Below are 24760 nucleotides of genomic sequence, written 5' to 3'. Positions count from 1 at the left end.
AGAGAGAGGAGTCAACCACAGGCAATGTATTTTCTGTTTTGCCTCATGGTGGACAACTTTGAAATAAGTTCATCAACTTTGTTCAATAAGCAAAACAAGGTATTTTATCTGGTTCTTACATAAAGAGAGTAAAATATACTGAGCAATGTAAATACTTCCAATTTTAGGGATTGGTTTCCAGTGATAATTAATCTGTCTAGAAGATCCTCATTTCAGAGCCTCTGTCTTAGGTCCCACAGTCCTGCTTTTTAGGGGTGTCTCAGCCAGAGGAGCCATGTCATGAAGGCATAAGAGGCGTGGACAAATAGCAGCTTGGGCATGCCAAGTGGTGAAATCTGCTCATCCATCATTTCATTCAGACAAATGAAAGATTACAGCCCTATGAGAAAATGCAGCCATAGCTACACAATGCTTTGTGCACAAAGCAAATTACTAGTTTCCTGTGATCTTTCTGACAAGTAAATTACTTCAGAAAATAGCATAGATGGGAACACAATGACCAAAAAATGCGGAGACTTGGTCCTTCAAAGGAGTTATTAGACCTCCAATACAACCATTTCCCAAAAACTCCAGAACTTCACTCCTCCCTACCACCAACAAAAAGAGGATTTTCTCCCCTCATCATTCCATAGCATATCTTGAAGAACAACAATATAGGAGTGGCAGAGTAGGAAGTGGATTCCTCAGTGATCAAATATCCTTTTTTGGTGACCTGGAAGATGTTAAAGAAGACAAGAGAGGACCTTGCTGCAGGAATTGCTGGGTCTATGATCAGACCATTCAAGCTTGGCAGGGAACCAGGGCCATGGAGTCTGTTCTGCATAAGAAAAGATAACCTCCAAGAAAAAAGTCTTTTTACAGTTAAACAGTTTCCAACTCTTAATATTTTTTCAATAATAAAATATAAATTCAAATTGGTTTTTCTTTGGAATAATGAAGCGCTATCTTGTTACAATTTTGTTCCCTTGTCTATTCAAAGCCTAAACTCTAAAACAGTCTCAAAAGGCTCTATGAGCCCCAGGGGCAGAACAAGAAAATGTTTATTAGCTAAGCCAAATAGAGCAGAGTAAGGGAAGAGGTTTAAAGATAATAGAAGTGATAAACAAATCACAAATATTGTAAATTCTTGAGCTTCAATTTCATTAGAAAAAAATGTCTTGAAGTTGACAGACTTCATAAAATTTTAGAGTCAAGCAGGGTTTTGGGCAAAATTTAGTGACATAAAATGGCCCACCCAATACTTCAGATATTGCATGGTAATGTTGTTACTAGAATCTTGATATTGCTCTGTTGAGTTTCCCACTTCTAAAGTAGGGATTTCTCCTAGAAAATCTTACAGCACTGTGCTGTAGCCAGGAAAGCACTTAATGGGAAGGCCTGATCCACATCCACCTCATCTGATGTCTTGTAGTGTGATTTTAAGCCAGAGGCAAAAACTCTTTGGGCCTCATGTGGAGAGTGGGGGTGTCAGCTGAGATCAGATATGCTGAAGTAGCAGCAGGGGGAGCATGTACTTGAACAGTGTATTATCAAGACCATTTTCATAATTTCATATTAAAAAACAAAAATCACTGGGGCACCTATGTGGCTCAGTCAACCGACTGAGTGTCTGACTTCTGCTCAGGTCACAATCTCACAGCCGGTGAGTTCAAGCCCTATGTCAAGCTCTGTGCTGACAGTTCAGAGCCTAGAGCCTGCTTCATACTCTCTGTCTCCCTCATTCTTTGCCCTTCCCCTGCTCACATTCTCTCTTTCCTTCAAAATAAATAAACATTTAAAAAATCCAGAAACAAAAATCACTTTTGCTTATGGAATAAAAACCACAGAAAACAGAATTCAACCAAATTGCCTAGACATATAATGAATGGATCAAGAAACACACGAGCATGAAATGCTAAAATCTTTTCCAAAACTGGTAGCCTCCATGGTCCTGAGTGATTGATAACAGGTTCTCCTTGTTCGTACTGTGCTGCCTCAGTTTCTAGTTCCTTCTTGTAGTTGGTTTGTCACTGCATTGAGTCCCCCTTTCATGGTCTTGGCAAAATTGACCTAAGAGCATAAATTCAATGACAACCTTTTAAATGCCAAATGTATCAGTTCCATTACATTTAAATACCACCATTTAAATTTTGTTTAACAAACAACTTTTTGCCCTTGCCGTATAAAGACTTTGTCCCTGCCTTGGGAGACCTACAACTTTTGTGCAGAAGATAGACATTTTATCAGAAAATGACCTCAGGGACTACACTTAGCTTTAGGTCCTCTGTCTCTTTGTCAGCTTTATCCCAAATAATCCTACAATCCAAGGCATTTGGTGGGAATGCACGTACACAGTAAGTGAAGAGGCTCTCCTTATTTGAAAGAGCAAGGACAATGGCCATTCTTAAAAAGGTTAAATTCTTTGTGCCCTTTTCTGCAAGCTATTTATTTGAGGAGCAGAGGAATCTAGCACTTATTTGATTATAGTAGTTTTCCCATCTTGGGAAAACATCAATGACATCAATGCCTGACTCTAAGGTGAGGCCTAAGAATTTCTATTTCTAACAAATTCTCAAATAATGCTTAGGATGCTGGTATGGAACCACATTTGCAATTCCCTGGTGTAGACAAATAATATTCAAACTGAAATGTGTGTTTAGAGATACACAAAAACTTTACCAGTGATACAGGAAGCTAGGTAGTTTAATGGGATCAAATTTCTAGATCCTCAATTTCTATACTATTCTTTCCTAATTGATAAAACAATCCATCTGGGAATTCACCAGTAGTTCCAATTGCTCACCTCTCCCTTTTGCAATTTTTCTCCTCCCACCTTGCAAAAAACAAACAAAAAATGCATAACTCTCCCCAACAGGAAAAAATATAGAGAATTGAGGGAAATTACTATGGAAAAAATTCCTTCCATCTGTATCTACTTATTTATGTGAACAAGTTTTCTTAGTGTTTATGTTTGTTTATTTATTTATTGTTTATTTTAGAAAAAGAGAGAGAAGAGGGGAGGGGCAGAGAGAGAGAGAGAATGCCAAGCAGGCTCTGAGCTGTCAGCTCAGAAGCTGACCCAGGGCTTGGACTCATGAACCGTGATCATGACCTGAGCCAAGGTTGGCCACTTAACGAACTGAGCCACCCAGGTGCCCAACTTATATTTATTTAAACAAAAAAGGGAAAGCATTAAAGCAAAAACCTGTTTTACTCTAGCCTACATAATTTTTATTAATGGATTCATGAACCCATTGAAAAATAAGATCCATTCTTTCCTTTTTTTTTTTTAATTTATCCTCAAGTTAGCTAAGACACAGTGTAGTCCTGATTTTAGGAGTAGATTCCAGGGATTCCTCACTTACATATAACACACAGTGCTCATCTCAACAAGTGCCTTCCTTAACGCCCGTCACCCATTTTCCCCACCCCCATAGTTTTTTCTCTGTATTTAAAAGTCTCTTATGATTCACCTCCCTCTCTGTTTTTATCTTATTTTTCCTACCCTTCCCTTATGATCATCTTTTAAGTTTCTTCAAATCCAATATGAGTGAAATCATATGATAACTGTCCTTCTCTGACTGACTTATTTCACTATGCATAACCCACTCCTTAATAAGGGCTATCTTTTGATAAAAATTTTCTTTGTGATTATTAATCATCTGTTCAACATTTTAATATATTTTATTTTGATCAACTGTGTATGAGAACTAATTGTAATAATAATAATAGCTCAGTAATAACTTAAGAATAACTCAATCCAAAAAAAATGAACAGTTATGGCCTGTGATTCCATAAAATTTCACGTATGGAAATGTTATCATAGGAGTCCCTGTGTGGCTCAGTCTGTTGAGCATCTGACTCTTGATTTTGACTCAGGTCAGGATCCCAGGTCATGGGATTGAGCATCACATTGGGCTTTGCACTGAATGTGGAGACTGCTTGTGATTCTTTCCCTCTCTCTTTTTGCCCCTCTCTCCAGCTTGCACTCACTCTCTCTTTTCCTAAAATAAACAAACAGACAAAAGAGTGAGTATCAATTGACTAAGGTCAATTTTGATTTTTTGGATACATTTCTAAAGGTAATTAATATCTTTCTTTTAAAACATCCTTGTTTGGCTGGGTGGCTCAGTCAGTAAAGCGTCCGACTTCAGCTCAGGTCATGATCTTGCGGTTCCTGGGTTTGAGCCTTGCATAGGACTCTGTGCTGACAGCTCAGAGCCTGCAGCTTGTTTCAGGTCTGTGTCTCCCTCTCTCTCTGCCCCTCCCTTGTTCGTACTCTGTCTCTCTCTGTCTCAAAAGCAAATAAACATTAAGAGAAATTTTAATAAAAATAAATCTTTGTTTACAATATGAGAAAAATTACATTTTTGTCACTATTTAAATTCAGGTAAAAAATTTTATGTATACCTAAATATGGGATGGTTTTCATGTGTCTTTTTTTTTTTCAAAATTCTTTCAGGAGATACTTCAACAAAAATTTGAAGACAACTGGTTTTGATTACATTTGCAGCCAGGAGACACTAGTTTCTCTGAACCAATCAATTGTTGGCTATTGATCTTATTAATTTTCTCTACCTTACTCAAATAACTTATAAAATTTTGAGAGGGCCAAGGGCATACTCAGGACCCTCGGGAACTGTGAGGAGCATACCTGTTCAGTGCAGTGAGGCTTCCTGTTCCCACTCTGGGATCTCAGTTATCCTGTAAGGGAAGAGAGAAAGGAGAGGAAGGAAAAGAGAGACAAATGCATCGTCTTCCCAAAGTTACCAAATTCCCAACAACTGCACTAATTGTGGGAGACAGGCATCTAAAGAAAATAGACTGATGTTTCCAGTATTTGATTAAGAATGATGATTTGGGCAACAATCTTACACCTTGGTGGGAGGACTGGCTTTGAAATCCTGGGCGCCCCTACTGGCCATGGCTGTGTGCAGTATTACCAGGGCATTTATTACAAGAGTTAGCTTTCTGGGAGAATTTGGCTATTTAGGTGCACATTCCTTCTGATATCTCTACCCGCCTGTAGTTCCCAAGTTTTCCTTGCTATAAGGGAGTTCACTCAGCTACCTTCATGTTCGACTTCCCCAGGATTGGCTACAACGCGTCTCTAAGGTCCCGCTGCCTAAAAAGTCTTTGATTTCTGAACTGTGTTTGACAGTGTCCCCAGGGCATTTCTCTGACCCTCTTTGCTTATCATTAACCCCAGTTACACAACCACACGGAAGCTTACTGAGGATACAAAGTTAGGGTCTATGGTACGTGCAGCTTTTCCTGGTATAGCTAATTTATAATGTAGAACATCTTGTATACATGAAAATCTCATATGACTGACAGTTTAAAAATATCTTTCCACATACAGTCAATATCAATATAGAATTGAGCTTTCCACCACTGAACAAAATTAAAACCTTTATGTTTCAAAAATTAGAAATTGTAGAAACTGACAAACTGATTCTAAAAGTCACGTGAAAATGCAAAGGTGCTAGAATAGCCAAATGCTTTGAAAAGGAAGAATAAAGCTGGAGGACTTACACTACCTGATTTCAAGACTTATTGCTGCACTAATTTAGGCAGTGTAGCATTGGTACAAAAAAATAGACAAACAGATCAATGGAGTAAAATAGAAAGTCCAAACATATTTCCACACATTTATGAACAAATCACGTTTGACTAGGCAAAGTAATCTAGTGGAGGAAGATCTTTTTAATGAGTGGTGATGCAACAATTAGATTAGATGTGTATATGCCAAAAGGGTAGCTTCAACAGATATATATATAATTTAATTCAAAATGGCTCATAAACCTAGGTATAAAATTAAAAAATATGAAACTGTAAGAACAATAGTAGAAAATCTTGTAGGTTTTGATTAAGCAAAAATTTCTTATATAATGATAGAATCATTATCCATAAAAGCACAAATTGATAAATTAGACTTCATAAAATTAAAAATGCATGCCTTCTCTCTCTCTACATACATTATACACACACACACACACACACACACACACATATATATAAGTGTGTGTGTATATATATATATATATATATATATATATATATATATATATATTTCTACCAAATATCTGCTGGCATTTTGATTGAGATTACATCGAACCTATAAACCATTTCCAAAAGAATAGATATCTTAAAAATAGAATATTTGGTCCCTGAACAAGGTATGCATTAAGTTTCTTTATGTCTTTTAAAATTTCTCTTAACAGTTATCTATAGTTTTCAGCATGCCCATCTTGTTCTTCTTTTTTCAGATTTATCCCAAAATATTCCTTAATTCCTATCATTTTAAAAACTGTATTATGTTTTAATTTCAATTCCCTATTGCTTGTTGCTAGCATATAGAATTATAATTGACTTATGTATGTAATTTATTCTATATCCTTGATAAACTCCCTTATTAATTATGGTAGCTTTTTAAGATTCCAACTGATGCTCTATATTGGCAATCATACCAAATATGAATGAAAACTTTTAGTTCTTTCCCATCTGGATGCCTTTCATTTCTTTTTCTTGACCTGTTGCATTTACTACAATGTCCAGTATAATTTTGAATAAAGCGGTGAAGCCACAAATCCTTGTCTTCTTTCAAATTTTAGGGAGAAAGAATTCAAAATTTCACCATCAGGTATCACAGGTACCGTGGAGTTTTTGTAGGTACCCTTATTCAAGTTAAGAAAGTTCTCTGCCACGTATTGTGACAATATCTTTACTATGAAAGGATGTTAAATGTTGTCAACCACTTTTCCTGCATCTATAGAGATAGTCATATGATTTTTCTTTTTCAATTTGTTCATATGATGAATTACACTGATTGAATATCACATGTCAAACTAGCTTCATGCTCCTAGATAAAATTTACTTCATCATAATTTATTGTTCTTTACATTTAGTACTGAATTCGATTTCAAAATGGAAAAAGATTTGAGTAAACATTTCACCAAATAAAATATATACATGGTAAATAAGCATAGAAGTATGTCCAACACTAATATTCATTAGGCAAATGCAAATTAAAATTACAGTAAATACCACTCCACATGTACTGAAATGGTTAAAACTAAATTAAAAAGACCTACTATACCAAATGTTAGTGAGAATAGAAAACAACTGGACCTCTTAAAACCAGCTATTGAGGATATAAAGTGGTATAACCTCTTTGGAAGACAGATTGATAGATTCTAGAAAAGTTGAACATACGTAAATCTTCATCCAGTCATTTCCCCAAAAGAAACGAAGGCTATGTTTATTTTAAAAAAATGTCTACAGCAAGGGTTGTAAAGACTGTATTTGTAATAGCTCAAAAACTGAAAACAACCCAAATTTATGGTTAAACCAAGCTTTTATGTCAATACAATGCAATACAAATACAGCATTAAAAAGAAATGAACTATTGATATATGACAGAACATAGATAAGTCTCCAAAAAGTTACGAATGAAAAGCCAGATAGGAAAGAATACATGTCATATAATACTTGTTTTTTTTAATGAAAAGTAACCTGTAGTGACAGAAATGAGATCAGCAGTTCCCTTGGGACATGGCAGAGGCAGAGAAGGGTATGAAGGAGGGGAGCATGACAAAGAAGCAAAAGGAAATTTCTGAGGTCGATGGATATATTCACTATCTTGGTTGGGGTAATATTTTTACAAGTCAAAGGAATACTTTCAATATACAGTTTACTGTATGTCAATCATTTTTCAATATAACTGTTAGAAATCAAAGAAAAGTTAATATTCTTATCTATGAAGAACTTATAATCTACATACAAAATTATGTATATATTATTTAATATATGCTGTTAAATATGTTTAAATTTAATATATGATATTATATATATGCCTATTATATATATCCTCCAAATAAAAAATCTAGCAAAGGAACTAAATAGAAATTCACAAACAAAAAAGCAAAATAAACACATTGTTAAGAGACACATTTTTAAAGGTTCAACCTCATTCATGATCAAAGAAATTTAAATTAAAACAAGAATGGTTGAATCATTTGTGTATGTTTAACTTTCCTATATTAACAACTTATTGTCCAAATAGTAGTATTATAAAAATAATAGTACCTATGTTGGAAAGGACCGTTGGTGAAAAAATATTCTCACACTCTGCTACAGGAGTGAGAACTCATACAACTTTTCTAAAATGTCATTGGTACTATCCATATTAAGAACGCTGGAAGCAATCATAACATTTGACCCCAGTGTTTCCACTCCTTGGAATTTATCCAAAGGAAACAATCAGAGAAAAACATAAAGATTAATGTAATGAAGACCACAAATACTGCAACTTAAGAACAGAATTTCAGAAACACTAATGTCCAAAAAAGTGTTGTTTAAAGAATTAGAGTGTATCCAAAGAGTGAAATGTTGTACTTCAGTAAAGTTCAGGTTTTATATATTTAACATTATAAAAATACACCTGACTTGATATTTAGGAGCCATACACGTGCAGTCTGTTTCCACCAGTGTTTCACATTCATAGGTAAACTCACACATACACACATATATCTAAATTCTCTTATGATTAATAGTAAATCTATTGCAATATTCAAAGATGTCTTTACCTAGTGATAAAACATGACATGATTTTTTTATATTCACTTTTATATGTTTTTCTATTTCCAAGTGTTTTTAAATCATGAAACATGTAATTTTATAAAGATACAAATAAATGTGGTGAGCAAAAGTAAGTAATTTTTATTTCCTTTGTCCCATCCACACCTGACATAGGACACATGTGCTTACAGTCGGGCTTGGGTGTGGAACGGGGATGCAGCGGGCGGTGACCTGGGATATTTCTTCTTCTCAGAGCACTAAACTGATCTCAGTTAAAAATTAACACATACAATTATCTACAAAGTGACTTCTTCCACCATCTCAACCCCACCCATCCTCCTTTTATATTGTTTTCTTATGCGTCATTTCAAAGAACGTTAAACCTGGTTTTGGAATTTTTTTCCAAGGGCGCTGGAGCAAAACATTTTGCCTCCGGGAAAGTTAGCTTAAACCAGCCATGAAGAAAATGAAGAAGGAAATATAGATGGGAAAACAGAAGCGATGGCAATATCTCAAGGTCAGAGCCAAAAATTTCACTTTGTCCAGGAAGGGCAGGGAGGATGTGCAGGAGGAGGAAATCAGTGATTGATAACAGCTGTTGGGAGGACTTTCTGATCAAAGGGGGAACTGTAGTCACCCACATCATAGGTCTTCTCCTTACGCTCTGAATGACCAGTCCTGTGGCCCGCTCTGGCCACTAAAATTTAGTGAGACTGGCTCCATAACTAGCAAACTAATTTCCCTGAGGAATAACTGGAGGTGTTTTGACAGACCAGAATTATGCCACTGGTTAAGGTTTGGTGACCTTTACCATGCATCTTATTTTATGGGTGAGTTAATCAGAATATTCTGTAATTATAATTTCATATTCTCTGATTTGTAGAGGTTTTTTTTCCCTTACAAAGCAGTGCAGTATTCTCCTTTGCCCCCCTTATATGATCCTGATTTTTTGGAGGGACTATTTATTTTAGTTTTGACATAAATGTTAAATTTTATTTTTGGGGAAACCCCTCTAGCCCCTTCCCTTATGGACTTAGGTGTGTTTCTCTTACAGACAAATTATTTCCTACATATTTTCTGGTGCTGAGCAGTCTGCTGCTTCCTTGTCAAGGCCCAGCCATGATCGGACAAGAATGGACACAGACAACTTCACATCTTTAGATCTTTGATTGTTTTGTTTGACCATTTTAGCTCCTTCCTCCTATGGTCCCTCAGCTGCTCCCATCACAGGACCCAGTTCTGATGTTAAACACCTGGCATTTCAACTGAGTTCAAATGTTCATATAGGTAATTACTTTATAATTACACATCTCTACCATTAACTTTCAGTTTTTCAAAACACATCGGGACCAATGGTATTTCTTGGCCAAAGCCCAAAAATATGTGAATACTAACTTCGGTTGCTTATATTTCAAAACAGTTCTGCAATAATAAACTCTAAGTGACTTAAAAAATAATTTGAGGTATCTATATTTGTACAATACTTCAGAAAACTCTACTTTTAAAAGTATGATTATTAGACTTTGCTCCAAGCGCCCAGCAAGATGCATGATAGACCAGCAGCCGGATACACCGCTGTGAAATATCTACCCACTGGGGACAAAGCAAAGATCACATACATTTCCAGAGAGGAAAGAAGTGTTTACATATAGGATGATCAGGAATTAGAATGGCTTTGAACGTCTCCACAACAACGTGAAGTTGGAAGACAATGGGACAGCACTTTCAAAATTCTGGTTGGAAACTATTTACAATTAGCATTCTCTACAAAGCCAGACCATCAGTAAAGCCTGAGGGTAGAACAAGAACATTTTTCAGCACTTCCAAGTCTTATGATAGGTCAAAAACAGTTGAAAGGGCTTGTCTCTGGATATTTGGGCATGATACCTCTGCTTGCAACTAGCTCCCTAGAAATATTTACTTCTTTTAAATCATATGCATCAATACTTTTTATAGGATTATTAATGAAAATTGAACAAAGGGGGTGGTAAACATGAAAATAAAAAGCTGATGCCATGTTGATTTTTAAGTTTTCTTCTTGCTACTTCCATTTAGTAAATAATTGTCTTGGGCACCTTCTTTATGCTTTCGGTACGCAGAGGTATTGAATACAAACCTTGCCTTCAGGTTTGTAGTCTAGTAGAGATGATAGATGGTAATACATACGATCATAAAAAGTAGAACATCTCAAGTGTCATGAGAGATGAACAAACTGTTAGAGGGAAGGTATCACCTGTAGCTGAAGGAGGCTCACTGGGAAAGGCATCTGCGTGGTCCCCTGCAGGGGGAGGCACGGCGGTGAGACGAGGGGCGGGTGGGGGACAGGAAGCCCGCAGAATGCTTGGGTGGGTGTTTGCAGGAGACCTCATATGGCTCAGTTTGCTGCAGCCCAGAGCATGTGCAGGAGGAATTAAGCTGGGAAGGCAGGCTGCAAATACATTGTGGAGGCTGGTCCTGCCAGCTTACGGGTTTCTAGGGCTTCAAATGCTTTTCCCATGTACTTTGACCTTTTGTTTTCAGAAATGTAAATCTGCAGAAAGAGATGGCGAAGCCTAGCTCTTGCATTATTCATAAAGCATGCTGTCTCTTAAAGTTCTCACCTCCTGAATCTTCTTCTATCCCACAAGAGATTTACCAGTCTCTCTAATTAAACTTCATTTCCCAAAGGAGTTTTTTCATGTTATAGACACCTTTATTGAGAAAGGCTGAGCTGTATTCTTCTCTCAACTCAACATAAGCCTTGTTATCCCCCCCAAAAAAGTTGGAGAATGAATAAAAGTAAAAATTATTCACTTCCTGAATTCTTGCACATTTTAAGGGATTATTGAAATAGTTTTGATTTTGTACTGGATGGGCAGGGTCGATTAATTAACATCAAGTGCATAAGAAATCTTTATATATGAAAGGGCAGACTTGTAGTGAAGACTTCGTATCTTGCCTTTCTCACACCCCACTTTTCTACTGAGTTCTAGAAGGACAAATTGACACTCTGGTCCTTCAGGATTGATCACCACGCTGCATTCCCCATAGATAGCAGAATGTCAGAGGCTAAATATCCCTTTTAGGGTATCCTGGGTTAAAGTCCTCTGAGAGACAGGGAGCTCCTCTAAAACCATAAAAACAGCTGAGAGGACAGCCATCAGGGAAAATTTGTCTGAGCCTCCCATGTCTGAACCTTTGCTCTGATTTCCATCCAATTAGATCTCTCTAGTTCCCAGTTCAGCTTTCCCACAATTCTAAGGTTTAGATTTTTCACTGCCTGTAGATATGTCTCAGAATTGTGTTGTCATCCCTTTCACTCACCCCTTTGGGATCTGCTCACAAAGCTTACTTCCAGATTATGGATTCAACAAGAACTCTGATATTACAATCTACATAATGATCTAGCACCTTCCAGACTTTCTTTGCAGTCAGTCATTGGGCTTGATAGAAGTAAAAACAATGGCAACCAGTTGAAGGGTGAAGTGCATTCAGCCAGTGTACTCAGTGAACAATACCCTTCCTTTGGGACCCAGGCTTTTATTTTCATCTCCTTATTACTGGTTTCTATGGAACACAACTAAGTATTTGGGGGCTGGCAAACCTAGGCTCCTATCTGCTGCATCTGGACAGCAATCTGGGGACATTTAACCACCATCTAGTGTTGAAATTTCTAACCCAGCACTAAGGCCTTTAGCAGGATGAAGCCAAAAATATAAAACTAATCCAATTATAAGCTCAGATAGTTAGAGGAACCATAATGATGATTGGAAATCTGAGCAACAGTTCCATCTAGTTATTATATGAATTCCAAATAAATATCAAAGAAACTAGGAAACCAAGAAGACAACTAAGCAGAAGGTGAGGAGTAAGAAGAGACAAGCAACTGGGAGACAGTATGGGGATTTTTTACACTTTCTCATTTAACTTGGACAAAAACTCTTAAGTAGAGAAAGAGGGTGGGGGACAAGCACTTTGTGAACACTGTAGCAGTCAGCTTTTGCTGTCATAGTAAACAATACCAAGATCTTCGTTGCTTTTAACAACAAACCATATATTTCTTGCCCTTGAGTCTACAGGTTAATTCCGACTCTCTTAGGCTCTACTGGGCTCAGCTAGGCTTGGATGGACTCCATATGCCTTGTTATTTTGGAAGCCAAACTAGGATATGCTTTTTATCATGGTGGGAAGAATCTCAAGGAGTAAACAGAATCACATGATGTCATAAAAGTTTCTGCTGGAAACTATTCTTTCCATACACATTCTAGCATCCAGAGCAAGTCCGGCCCTAGTCAAGCCATTCATCAGTGAAATGAGGATGTTACACTTGGCGCACACAACCATGTGTCAATGAGTTGGTAAATATTATTCTTATCGGGGTAGAATATTATTGGAGGCAATGATACAGTCTTTCCCAAGCCCTCACTCCTGTGTCAAGTACTTTTTTTTTTAATTTCTCTTTGCTACAATAGGTTTAAGAGGTAGAAAGTATACTGACTTTATAAATCAGGAATTTGAGACTGTGAGGGATAAAGTAATTTGTTCAACACTGGCAAGTATTGGATCAGGAATTTAAACCCAATCTGTCTGATTCTCAAACCCATGTTCTTTTCACAATACTTTTATCTAGAAAGACTACATACCTGAGATTTAAAAGAACCTAAGACTACCAAAAAGAAATTTATGCATGAAACAGAGACTGCAAGAATAATTTCTATATAAAATGTAAACCTAATTAAGTATAATGAGTGTAAATATTAGAAAACTTTAGAAACTCTCTTTTATAATGCACCATTTGGAAGGGGAGAATGAGATAATAATTAGAGTCAACCTTAAACAAAACTGTAGAGAAACATTTCTTTCCATGCACTCTGTCCCTCACATTTATTTCTCACTTTATCAGAGGCTCCTTAGACCTGAGTCAGAAGCTGGCGACTCCTAGCTTCCTATTGCAGCCTCCCTTGTGCCAACCTTCCCAACAAATGCCCCACTTGTAAAATGCCCCTCTTTCCTACACCATGAAACACCAGTCCATCAGTGTTCCAATCAGAAGGTATATACTATGAAAGATGGTCCCTAAGAGAGCAATGTCTAACCCTCAGATAATACTTTTCTTATTTCTAATTTGACCCTGGGACCCTGGGACCTATTGCTAAAGGAGGTCTATCTCAGTGGTTGAACTTTCTGATAACTCCACAATCGAGCATGTACACTGCAATTAATATATATGCATGCAGAGTGATTCCATTTTTATGGAAGGGGCAAAACCCCTCTTCCTTCTCATTCATAGTCTATCGTCAAGTGGACTTTATGCCTTGTTGAAAATAGAGGAGTAGGTCCCAGGTGGGATGGCTCCTTACCTTTTTTCCACGAATTACTTCTTATTTGGAAAAAATGTATTTTGGGTCTGTTAACTTGGGGAGAAGCCACTCTATGCATATTGATTATGAGAAACAAAAACAGAGAGGATTACATTTGTAGGTCCTTTTAAAATATCTTCACTAGCCACTAGCCCTCTACTCCACTGAAATAGAGTCTTAGGACCTAAAGGAGGTAAGAGGAAAAGAGCAAAGAGAATGTGCTGGCTTGCCTTCTTCTTTCTCTGGTTCACCTGAATATAGGTTTTGAGCCAGTAAATTACAAAATCAGGCTCCTTGTAATTAAAAATAGAGACAGAATAATCCACAATATTGTTATTGTGTGCTTGGCACATAATTGGTGCTCAGCATCTGTTTGTTGAATGGATGAATGTGTTGGTGAATATGAGCCAGGCATACTTAGAGTTCACTAAGTATGACTCACTCATATTTAGAGTTCATTAAATATGTTAAGGGATTTTACATTTGTGTTTAGTCAGTATTTGAACATTCAGAAATAATGGATATTTATATCTTATGAGCTTTATTTTGTGGTTTAAAATGGTATCAGAGCTATCATAAATGCTACTGTCATCCGGATATGTTTGCAACAATTTTTTTAGGTATTTATTTTTGAGAGCCAGAGAGCATGAGCAGGGGATGGGCAGAGAAAGGGGGAGAGAAGGAGAATCCCAAGCAGGCTCTGTGCTGTCAGCATGGAGCCCAATGCGGGGCTCAAACTCACTAACTGCGAGATGGTGACCTGCACTGAAATCAAGAGTCAGACGCTTAACCAGCTGAGACCCCAGGTGCCGCTGTAACAATTTTCTTTAAATGCCAGTAGATGTAGGATCCATCATGCCTCTCTTTTACATATTTGTATGTGCATCACCAAAATGTTTTTGTAATATGATAGAATTCTGAATAAATCACCAAGAGAGGAGCTACTCTCTTTGTAACATATGGGAACCATATCTGCCCATTTAAAAGGAAACAGTTTAAGAGACCTTTCATTTATGCCGAATACACTCATACATACACACGCCACAGCATTTTACATTGCAGGAGTGTTGCTGTCAAGTGCTGCCTTTTAAAGTCTTGGTCCACTGACCTTATGGGGTACGGCTTGGTGAGAAGGGAATGGGGGTCAATAAGGCGAGGATGGTGTGGTGTAAAGAGGACAAAAGTGAATAAGTGGATCATTGCTAATGTCAGAATTCCAGAGATGCCTGGGATGCCTGGAGCATTCCTGCTGGAGACTGAAATAACATATGAGAGCGACCCCAGCTCTAGAGATTCCTGCTTCATTTATTTTGCACTGAAAACCCCTGTAAAAATGGTCCTTAGCCTCGCTTGAGCACTGACCTACACTTAAATCGAAAGAAACCAATAACAGTTTTACTTACAATCCCCAAATGCCAATATGTCTGAAAAAATATGTTGTGAAGGAAAGGGAGGAGAAAAAAAGCTTTCGTGCGCATAACTTATCTTTGACTGTCACAAAATCAATAGGCTTTACAGAGCCCAGGAAATTCAATAGCTCCGCATTCATAACAAAGATTGGTTTGGGTGATTTGTCTCTCTCTAATAAGGCAGCCTTTGGACCCCAGCATCCCTTCCTTTAAAACTCAAAGGGGGTGGGATTTCTTCATCACAGCCAAGTCCTCTTGCTTGTCTATTGTCAGGATCTTACAATGGTACTGCTTGTCTGGCCAAGCCTGGCTTCCCCCAGGAGAACAGACCTCACATTGGGGCGTGGAGCAACAGATGCCCAGCTTTATACCAGCATTCAGCCACCCTCAGCCTGCCTGACAGCCCTTTCATGCACCATGGATTCATCTGTTTCAATGAAACCCCAGAGAAAAGTATTTTGCTGGTTTTGGGGGGTTTTCGGTTTTTGTTTTTTGGGTTTTTTGTATTTGTTTTTGTTTTTCCTGGAGACCACTTTATAGAATGTGTCCAGATATTCACTCTGGAAACTAGGCAGAAACATGTGAAAAAGATTTGAGTGCCCTGACCTGACCCAGCTCTCATCTGAAGAAACTTGTGGCCAGGCACCCATCAATGTGGTTAGTCAAGTGACAAGATGGAGGACCAGGAAGAATGAAGAGGCTAGCTAGTAGGTGGAACATCGTGCCTGGAACTTGCCAACTCAGTGTCTGGATAACACCCAACACAGGCCCTTGAACACAGCAGGGAATCAATAGATATCAATTGAATCATAGTAAAATATACAATATATATTGAATTCCTAACATTTGCCCATCACTTTACATACTGTACGTTAGTCCTAATCTCCATAACATGCCTAAAATCAGATATATCAATATCCCTGTTTAACTAAAAGCAATTCAAAGAGATTAAAAAAAAAAAAAAACAGGGCCAAGGTCACAGAAATAGCCCCTGTGGAGTCCAATCAGCATCTGCTCTAAGGCCTGATCCTTTTCAGTACTCCAGAGGATTTCTCTTGGCTACATCGTCAGGCCAAGGAATGAGCAAGAAAAACCCATGTTGAATGATATTGTTAGAGAGTTGTGAATATTAGGGTACTCCTTGTCCAACTTCAGCCCATATTACTCTATTGGACTTTAATTTTTTTTAATTGTTTTTTATTTATTTTTGAGAGACAGAGAGAGACAGACTGAGCAGGGGAGGGTCAGAGAGAGAGGGAAACACAGAATCTGAAGCAGGCTCCAGGCTCTGAGCTGTCAGCACAGAGCCCGACGTGGGGCTCAAACCCACGAATTGTGAGATCATGACCTGAGCTGAAGCCGGAAGCTTAATCGACTGAGCCACCCAGGCACCCCTACTTTATTGAACTTTAAAAACTTGTGTTTTGGGGTGCCTGGGTGGCTTTGTCGGTTAAGCATCCGACTTCGGCTCAGGTCATTGTAAAAGTCACCTTAAGGTGGCGACCGAGTGGCCATTCTGCTGTAGGTCGGAGAAGAACTCCATGCACCCACGACCCCCACTCCCCTCACCTGCAGACCTGGAATGTCCCGCGCCGTTTTGAAAACAGCCAATCATGAAGCTCCAGCTTCCCATCACCCTGACAGAGGAGGCAAACTGTTCCATCCCGCCACGTCCCTGAAATGCCCTTATTTGATAATCTGCCCTCCCAAGATCAAACCCAGAACCCCCTCACCCATAACACCCCCAATGCCTATCAGGCGTGACTTCCCTGACTCCTCATTCCCAGGGTCATGGAACTTCACCCGGGAATCGCAGATCCCAATAAAGGCTTTCTTGGCTCCATAACCTGGTCTCTTTCTTTCCTCTGTCTCTGCCTCCATCTATTAAATCTTATAGTCATGATCTCACAGTTCATGGGTTCAAGCCCTACATTGGGCTCTGAACTGATAGCTCAGAGCCTGGAGCCTGCTTCAGATTCTGTGTCCCCTTCTCTCTCTGTTCCTCCCTTGCTCAGGCTCTGTTTCTCTCTCTCTCTCTCTCTCTCTCTCTCTCTCTCTTTCTCTGTGTCTCGCAAAAATAAATAAAATATTTAAAACAATTTTTTTAAAAACAAAAACAAAAAACTTGTGTTTTAGTTTTGCCTCTACAACTAACTCACTTCTTTTGCCATGTGGATACATGAGGTAGGTCCAGTCCAGTAACAGAGAGTAGAGTTGATTGGCAGACCAAAGTGGGGATTGACCAATACCTGTGGGTGGCAGCTGTCTTTCCTCCCCAAAGCTTCCCTAATGGTACTTCTTGAAAAAGCAAGAGGTAAATAGCCATCAGTCAATAGACAACTATTGCATGGGGCGCCTCAGTGGCTCAATTGGTTGAACGTCAGACTCTTGATTTTGACTCAGGTCATGATCTCCTGGTTGTGAGATTGAGCCTCACATTGAGCTTCGTGCTGGGGATGGAGCCTGCTTACAATTCTCTTGCTCACCCTCTGTCCCTCTGCCTCTCCCCTACTTCCCCACTCATGCACCCATGCTCTCTCTTTCTCCAAAAACAAAGAAAAGAAACTCTCATTTGCTCACTCTGTGTTCAGCCTTGATTAATCTGTGAGCCACTTGTAGTATAGACCAGATGATTGGAGGCTGGGGCCACAATTGAGACATAAAGAGATGGGAGCCGGCTGAGAGTGGCAGCAGAGGGGACATATAAGAGGTCAGAGCTGTAGAGCAACTAGTCCCTCATCCACCTTTTCTAGGCAAGAGCCCCTCTCCTAACTTCTCCTACCTGCATTCAAAGAGTGAGTCAGCACAGACCTGCCAGAGTGGGGAAAAGGTTGGCTCTCTTCCCCAAGATGAGCAGCTGGCAGATGAGCTGAGTAGAGCTTTAAGAGAGAAGAGGAAACCAATGACCGAGTCATGAAAACAGCTGTTAGTTACTCGAAACATGATGAGTGAAAGATCATGTAGCCATCAAATACCAGAGTCAACCTGTTCCCCCACATGTTCAAAAACCTCAGGGTTTAAGCATGGATGTAGGCAAGGAAAAATAAAGATTTGTGTTTGTTAAGGCCATCAACATGTTTGTGTTGTATACGTTAGAACTGAATTTGCGGTAACAGAAAATTAAAATTAAAATGGCTGACGTAAAGTAGCATAGATGTCTCTGATGTGCACACACATGGTCTGAAGATCGTAGGGAGGACTAGTAAGGCAGTGTCAGGGAGTCATAAAGAACCCAGCCAGGCTCTTTCTTTCATGCTGTCTCATCATCCCATCTTCAGCCTGTGACATCTACCTAGTGGCCCAAGACAAAAACTCAAGCTCTAACCACAGTATCTCTGAATCCCAACCAGCAAAAGGAGGAAGGAACAAACATAGACAATCCATATTTCCTTCAGTTCACTTCTCAAAAGTCGCACATGACACTTCTTGTATTCCATAGGCCAAAATTCATGGCTTAATCTAGCTGTGTGGGAGATCGTTGGCCACGATCCCAGCTAAATTTGTCTGTTCTATCATTATGGAAGAAAGGGAGCCTGTATACCAGGAGCCAATTTGCAGTATCTGTCATACAGTCTTGATCAAAAATAATGCCAAAGATTCTTCACCACAACGTCTAGAAGAGGCCAGCAGAACAGGCTGCTGATGCTTTCCTATTTTATCCGGATGTATGATATGCAGACTGGAGATATTGGTCATTGGGTCACACAAACATACTGCCATCCCAAGGAAGTGTCCAAGGAAAAGAGAAGAGGGAGAAGGGGAAAAGAGAGATGGGACAGGAGGAATAAAGAAAGGCCAGAAAGAATAAGTGCAAAAAGGGGAAGAGTAGTAAAATTTAGGGATTGACTAGACTTGGGAATTTCAGCACTAGAAGTAAGCTGACATGGTTGCAGAGAGAACCCTGGAGATCAATCCTTGGTGTATCTCTAAGACACACCCATGCACATACATCCAACTCTCACATTCTTGCATGTCCACAGCTAAAATCTGTCATGTTGACGGTATAGGTGTATATCTGGGACTTCGTCACAGCTAACTCATATTTGTTAAGTACTATCATTTTATAAAAGATGATTTACATAAAGACAATCTTTTTTTAATGTTTATTTTTTTGAGAGAGATAAACAGAGTGCAACTGGGGGAAGGGTAGTGAGAGAGGGAGACGGAATTCGAAGCTGTCTCTAGGCTCTGAGCTGTCAGCACAACTGATGTGGACTCAAACTCAGGAACGAAGAGATTATGACCGGAGCTGAGCCGGACCAAGTCTAACCGACCGAGTCACCCTGATGGCCCAAGACAACCTTGTCAGTAGCATATTGCTCCTTTGGGTTAACCATCAACTGGTAACATTTATAAAATATATGTTCTATGTGAATTCCTTTGGGAAGCCGAGGAACAGGTGTTTCTCTCCTTTTTCCTCTGCTGCTAGAGGTAGTGGAGGGAAACAAATTATTAGACATTCGCTTTGGGATTTGAGAGTTTGTGACAGCCCTTTCACAGACCTAGTGAACCATATAATCAGACTGCCAGAGAACTTGTTGCTATGTAAATGAAAACAGAATTTTTTCAGAGAAGAAAACTCTACAAACTGGGTAAGTTGGTCTTCAATAAATATGATTCAAAGCCCTCATGAAATGGGAAATCTCAGAAAAGTTGGGGTTGCATTATAATACAGAGCCTATGAGAAGGCCTACTATGTTTTAGGAAAGAGTAAATTTAATTGTTTAATTATAAATGCTGATGACTGAGGGGAAAGATCGGTCGCTGGCCTAGAAACAAATGCCGAATGTTAGTCAACCAGTTTAAAAATTGCCAATGCAAGAAAAATAGGAAATATAGTAATGTTTACCAATATTCACTTTGTTTCTTTCCATTGCTCAGTCTCCTTACAATTAGACTGAGCCATTTGACTAGTTTTGCCTGATAAACTATGAACAGAAGTGACTTATTCCTACTTCCAGTCAAAAGCAATAAAAAGCCAGTGGTCATTTCTCTAATTTCTCTGTCTTCCCCTCTCACGACTGAGGAGGTCTTTGCTACAAAATGGTGTTGCTTCTGTCCGCCAGGCTTCCTGAGTGACTTTGGAGCTGTGCTACAATGGACCAATGTCAGCCACATAGCATGAATGACAAAAAAAACTTTTTTTGAGCTTCTAGATGTGATTTTTTTTTTTTTACCCCAGCACAGTTTAACTAGACTAAACTACGGAGTAAGCAATTAAATATCTTAGAGAGAGCCAAACTCTAAAATTAAAAATGAAACCAAGACAAAACCTCAAAATCTCAGATTCTCAATAACTCTCTAAGCAGGAATTTGCTCTAAATAGGTAAGGTTGTTGCTGAAATGTTCTCTCTAGCCTCAAAACCAGCTCTGTTTTGTCTAACTGCCAACACGTTTCTGAATTCAGTAGCTCTGCGTTACTTGTTGGCCAACCAAGTCTACAGGGAAACGGTTTTTGTTTATTCATTTTTATTGAACTATTTCACTACTGAGTTGAGTAAAATTTCAGTTGTTTAAGTTCCCTTCCCAGATGTCTGAATTGTAAGTTTATCTGATAGTCAGGAGAATTAATCTCCTTGAGCCAAATCTTTGATAGAGGAAATTATCATGAATTGGGATATATTTCATAGATTCTGCCAAATTACAAAATGCATGGTAAGCATGTGTTGGAAACCCCTCAATTAGGACCAAACTACAAAATGTTAACGAGACAAATTAGGGACTCAGAGTGATATAGAATTTGTTGCCTCAAATAATGAGTTGATGGAGCCTATGTCAAATCACTGACAGAAGGGCTGATACAGAAATTTGCCTAAGGCACCTAGGTGTCACCGTCAGCACCTGAGGGTGTGATCTAGTTTCCTCTACTTCTAGGAGCCCAGTGAATTGAAACTACCCATTGGAGAGCAGTAACACTTACTGAACATCTATAGTACTAAGTGTTACATTCTATATTTTCTAAAGTAGATTCCCACTTTACAGATAAGACAACTGAGGCTAAAGGTAGTTAAGTAACTCAAGAAACAGGGTCAAGAGTCAACTTGGATCCAGGCCTTTCTATTATATGATGTATGTGGCAACATTGGCAAACATACAAATAGGTCCATATAACTATACTCAACTTGATAGAAATCTTTTTAGTGAAGGGTTTTAATAAAATTTGATCTTTATTTTTTAACCAAAATTAAACTTTTATTAAAATCATTAAAAAATGAGATATCCTTCATATCTAAATTTTCTAAATGTCCAGAGCTTACATTTTAAGGGTTGCATTTTTAAATATTTTACTAAAATATCCACAAAGTATGCTCCTCACTTCCTTTTCTCCCCCTCCAGGTTTATTGAGATATGATTACACTATAACATTGTATAAATGTAAGGTGAAAACTTATTTGGGAATGGAGGAAGTAATATGCTGGTTCTAAGAGGCAAGATTTATCATATTAAATTCAAGCTATTCAATCAATAGGAAGGAGGAAGAACATGAAAATTACAGTGTAAGAAAAACACTGATACCATGCTGGTGAGGACTCAGTACAGTGGAAAACATTTCTTTATTCTACTCTCTATGCAGATTCTGCTTTAAAAAGAACACATATTCAAATTTGTCTAGATTTTTGTCTTTGTTTTAAAAAACATGTAAGAAAAGAGTATAGACAAGGGATGGAAGGCACAGTACTTATATCTCATTCATTTTTATATGTTAAAATTTAAAAACAATAGTATTGTTTTCCCATTAAGCACATTCCTGATTAATAATCTTTGTCATCACAACCCCTCCTTCTTGGATTTATTTGATTTAATTACTCAGTGTTAAATGTTGTTAGCTGTTTGAGTGTTCTTTAGGGAAAGCCAACTGGTGTACCTCCTCCACATGGGATATAGGCTTTCCAAGATTTTTATCTCCTCAGCTCTACAAGACAAAGGGAGAAATAAAAGCTATGTAAATACTCTCATTTTCTACATGTATTATATCTGAGTTTGGAAAACATTTCCTTAGAAGATTCAATCCTTGGTCTGTTTCTCAGAAAAAATAATCACCCTCCCTCAATTTCACTTCCTAGATACAAGTTGATAATATTTCTATGTGAAGAAGCCCTATGTTACCTTAATAAATAGCTTCATCTCTAAAAATATGACCCCTTACACCTCTATATAGTGGCCAGTTGTAAGAACTAAAAAAAGAAAGTAACTAAAAGGAAGCAATATATTGCTTGAATCACAGCCACTTAAGTATCAGCTTGCTTTCTTCTTTCCCCCTAAATCCTAATTTGCATTTGATCTAAAGTGTAAGCACTTTGAGGTCAGTACCTTTTTAATTTTTCTCAATTTCTGCAGAGCCCAGAAAAGTATCTGGCACATTAAATATTTCTTAAATGAATGACTGTTCATTTCTTTATCTGAAATCTTTTATATTTACTTCCAAATGCTTTTTTTTTCCCCAATATGCTGGAAATTAAGAACCACAGCATTTCTCGGTACATCATTCAGTATGACTTCCCATCTGATGGAAATCATTCTCCAGTTCTCTTGAGGGAATTGAAAAAATTGCGTTCGTGCTCTGGCTCTAAATTCTTTTATAGAATATGGTTTTGATGAGTAAACTAAGACTTCAGATGACTCCTTCTCTTATGTGTGTGAGTAAAATGTTCAATCTCAAGTTACTTAAGACCATTATAAACCTGATGTAAGGACTGGTTAGAAAAAGACAGCAGTTATTAGCCCAAAACTTAGAGGTGCATAACTGACAAGGAGTTTTTGGTTTTTGTTGTTCTGTTCTTTTTGTTTGTTTATTTTAAATCATAGGGGAGCTGGAAAAGTAATTTCCCATTATCTAAGAAAGCGAAGATTAACAAAATGATTATAGTTATCTAGCTTTGGAGTATATTGTAGATATTTTCTTGCTCTTTTTATTTCTTTTAATCTTCCTCGCTTTCCATGTTAACATTCATAAACTATCGTTTTCTAGTCATTTTGAGGGAGCATATTTGGGTGTAGGGAGCAAAAAGTTACTTTAAAAGTTTTGTTCAAAAGCAGACTCATATTCTTGTACCTGCCTTTATTTCTGGAAAAGTTACACTAAATTAAACATTCTTTGTCATTGCTTTTCAGTCTTGTCTTTAAAATGGTCATACAGTAGCTGATCTCTGGTAGGGACAGCTCTTGCCCTGAAGAAAACTTCCATTTATAATGTCCACAAATGATCCCCCCAAAAAAGAGGAAGAGGAAGAAGAAAATTATACGCACAGAGCTTTATTTAGTCCCTAGAGTCATAATCCAAAAGTGAGCTGGTCAACCATAAGAGTGGGGAGTTGGGTAGTGGTGGGGAGTTTGCTCTCTGTATAAGATTATCTGGTTTCAGCTCTTTTCGTGCTTAACGCAGCCATGGCTCATGGTCCCAAGAAGCATCTGAAAGCGGGTAGCAGCTCCAAAGCATTGGATGCTGGATAAGCTGACTGGTGTGTTTGCCCCTCATCCATCTACTGGTTCCCATAAGTTGAGAGAATGTCTCCCTCTCATCATTTTCCTAAGGAACAGACTTAAGTATGCCCTAACAGGAGAAGAAGTAAAGAAGATCTGTATGCAGCATTTTATTAAGATTGATGGCAAAGTCTGAACTGATATAACCTACCCTGCTGGTTTTATGGACGTCATCAGCATTGACAAGACTGGGGAGAATTTCCACCTTATCTATGACACCAAGGGTTGCTTTGCTGTTCATTAGATCATGCCTGATGAGGCCAAGTATAAGTTGTGCAAAGTGAGAAAGATCTTTGTGGGAACAAAAGCAGTCCCTCATCTGGTGACCCATGATGCTCACACCGTACACTATCCTGATCCCCCCATCAAGGTGAATGATACCATTCAGATTGATTTGGAGATGGGAAAGATTACTGATTTCATCAAGTTTGATACTGGTATTCTGTGTATGGTGACCCGAGGTGCTAACCTGGGAAGAATTGGTGTGATGACCAACAGAGAGAGACACCCTGGTTCTTCTGATGTAGTTCATGTGAGAGATGTCAACGGCAACAGCTTTGCCACCGGGCTCTCCAACATTTTTGTTATTAGCAAAGGCGTGGATTTCTCTTCCCCCTTGAAAGGGCATTTGCCTCACCATCGCTGAAGAGAAAGACAAGAGACTGGCAGCCAAACAGAACAGTGGGTAAAAAGGTCCCCAGATGACGTCATCGGAAGCCTTTATACATAATTAAAGATTAATACAACACACACACACACACAAAAAGATGATCTGGTTTCAGTTTGTCTGTGCCAAGAGGTTACCCTAGATGCACTCATAGCCCGATTCAGCAGGGAGCAAACCATCAACTGCTACTGCTGTGCAGCTAGGAAATGTGTCCCCATGTGATCAGCTTCATCTGTCTTTATCAGAAGAGAAAGTGGATGAGGCATAAGAAATATTTTGAGAGTCTTGTTGAGAAACATGTGGAT

General features: G+C 38.4%; 2 long non-coding RNA genes and 1 pseudogene across 2 annotated transcripts; 2 read left to right on the top strand and 1 right to left on the bottom strand.

Annotated features, from left to right (window-relative positions):
* Positions 1-1854: 1854 nt before the first annotated feature.
* LOC115287240 lies at positions 1855-5094 on the bottom strand. Its single transcript, XR_003906361.1, has 3 exons — positions 5050-5094; positions 4634-4683; positions 1855-2049 (listed from the first exon to the last, which is right to left on the bottom strand). It is a non-coding gene; the product is annotated as an uncharacterized LOC115287240 (long non-coding RNA).
* A 7713-nt stretch (positions 5095-12807) lies between these two features.
* On the top strand, positions 12808-16143 carry LOC115286508. The gene is made up of 2 exons (XR_003906095.1): positions 12808-12896; positions 15581-16143. It is a non-coding gene; the product is annotated as an uncharacterized LOC115286508 (long non-coding RNA).
* A 7549-nt stretch (positions 16144-23692) lies between these two features.
* Positions 23693-24538, top strand: LOC115286507 (annotated as a pseudogene).
* The last annotated feature ends 222 nt before the right edge of the window (positions 24539-24760 follow it).

Source organism: Suricata suricatta, chromosome 3 (genome assembly GCF_006229205.1).
Source record: "Suricata suricatta isolate VVHF042 chromosome 3, meerkat_22Aug2017_6uvM2_HiC, whole genome shotgun sequence".
NCBI lineage: Eukaryota > Metazoa > Chordata > Mammalia > Carnivora > Herpestidae > Suricata > Suricata suricatta.
Note: the sequence above shows the minus strand (reverse complement) of the source record. Positions and strands in the feature narration are given on the sequence as shown.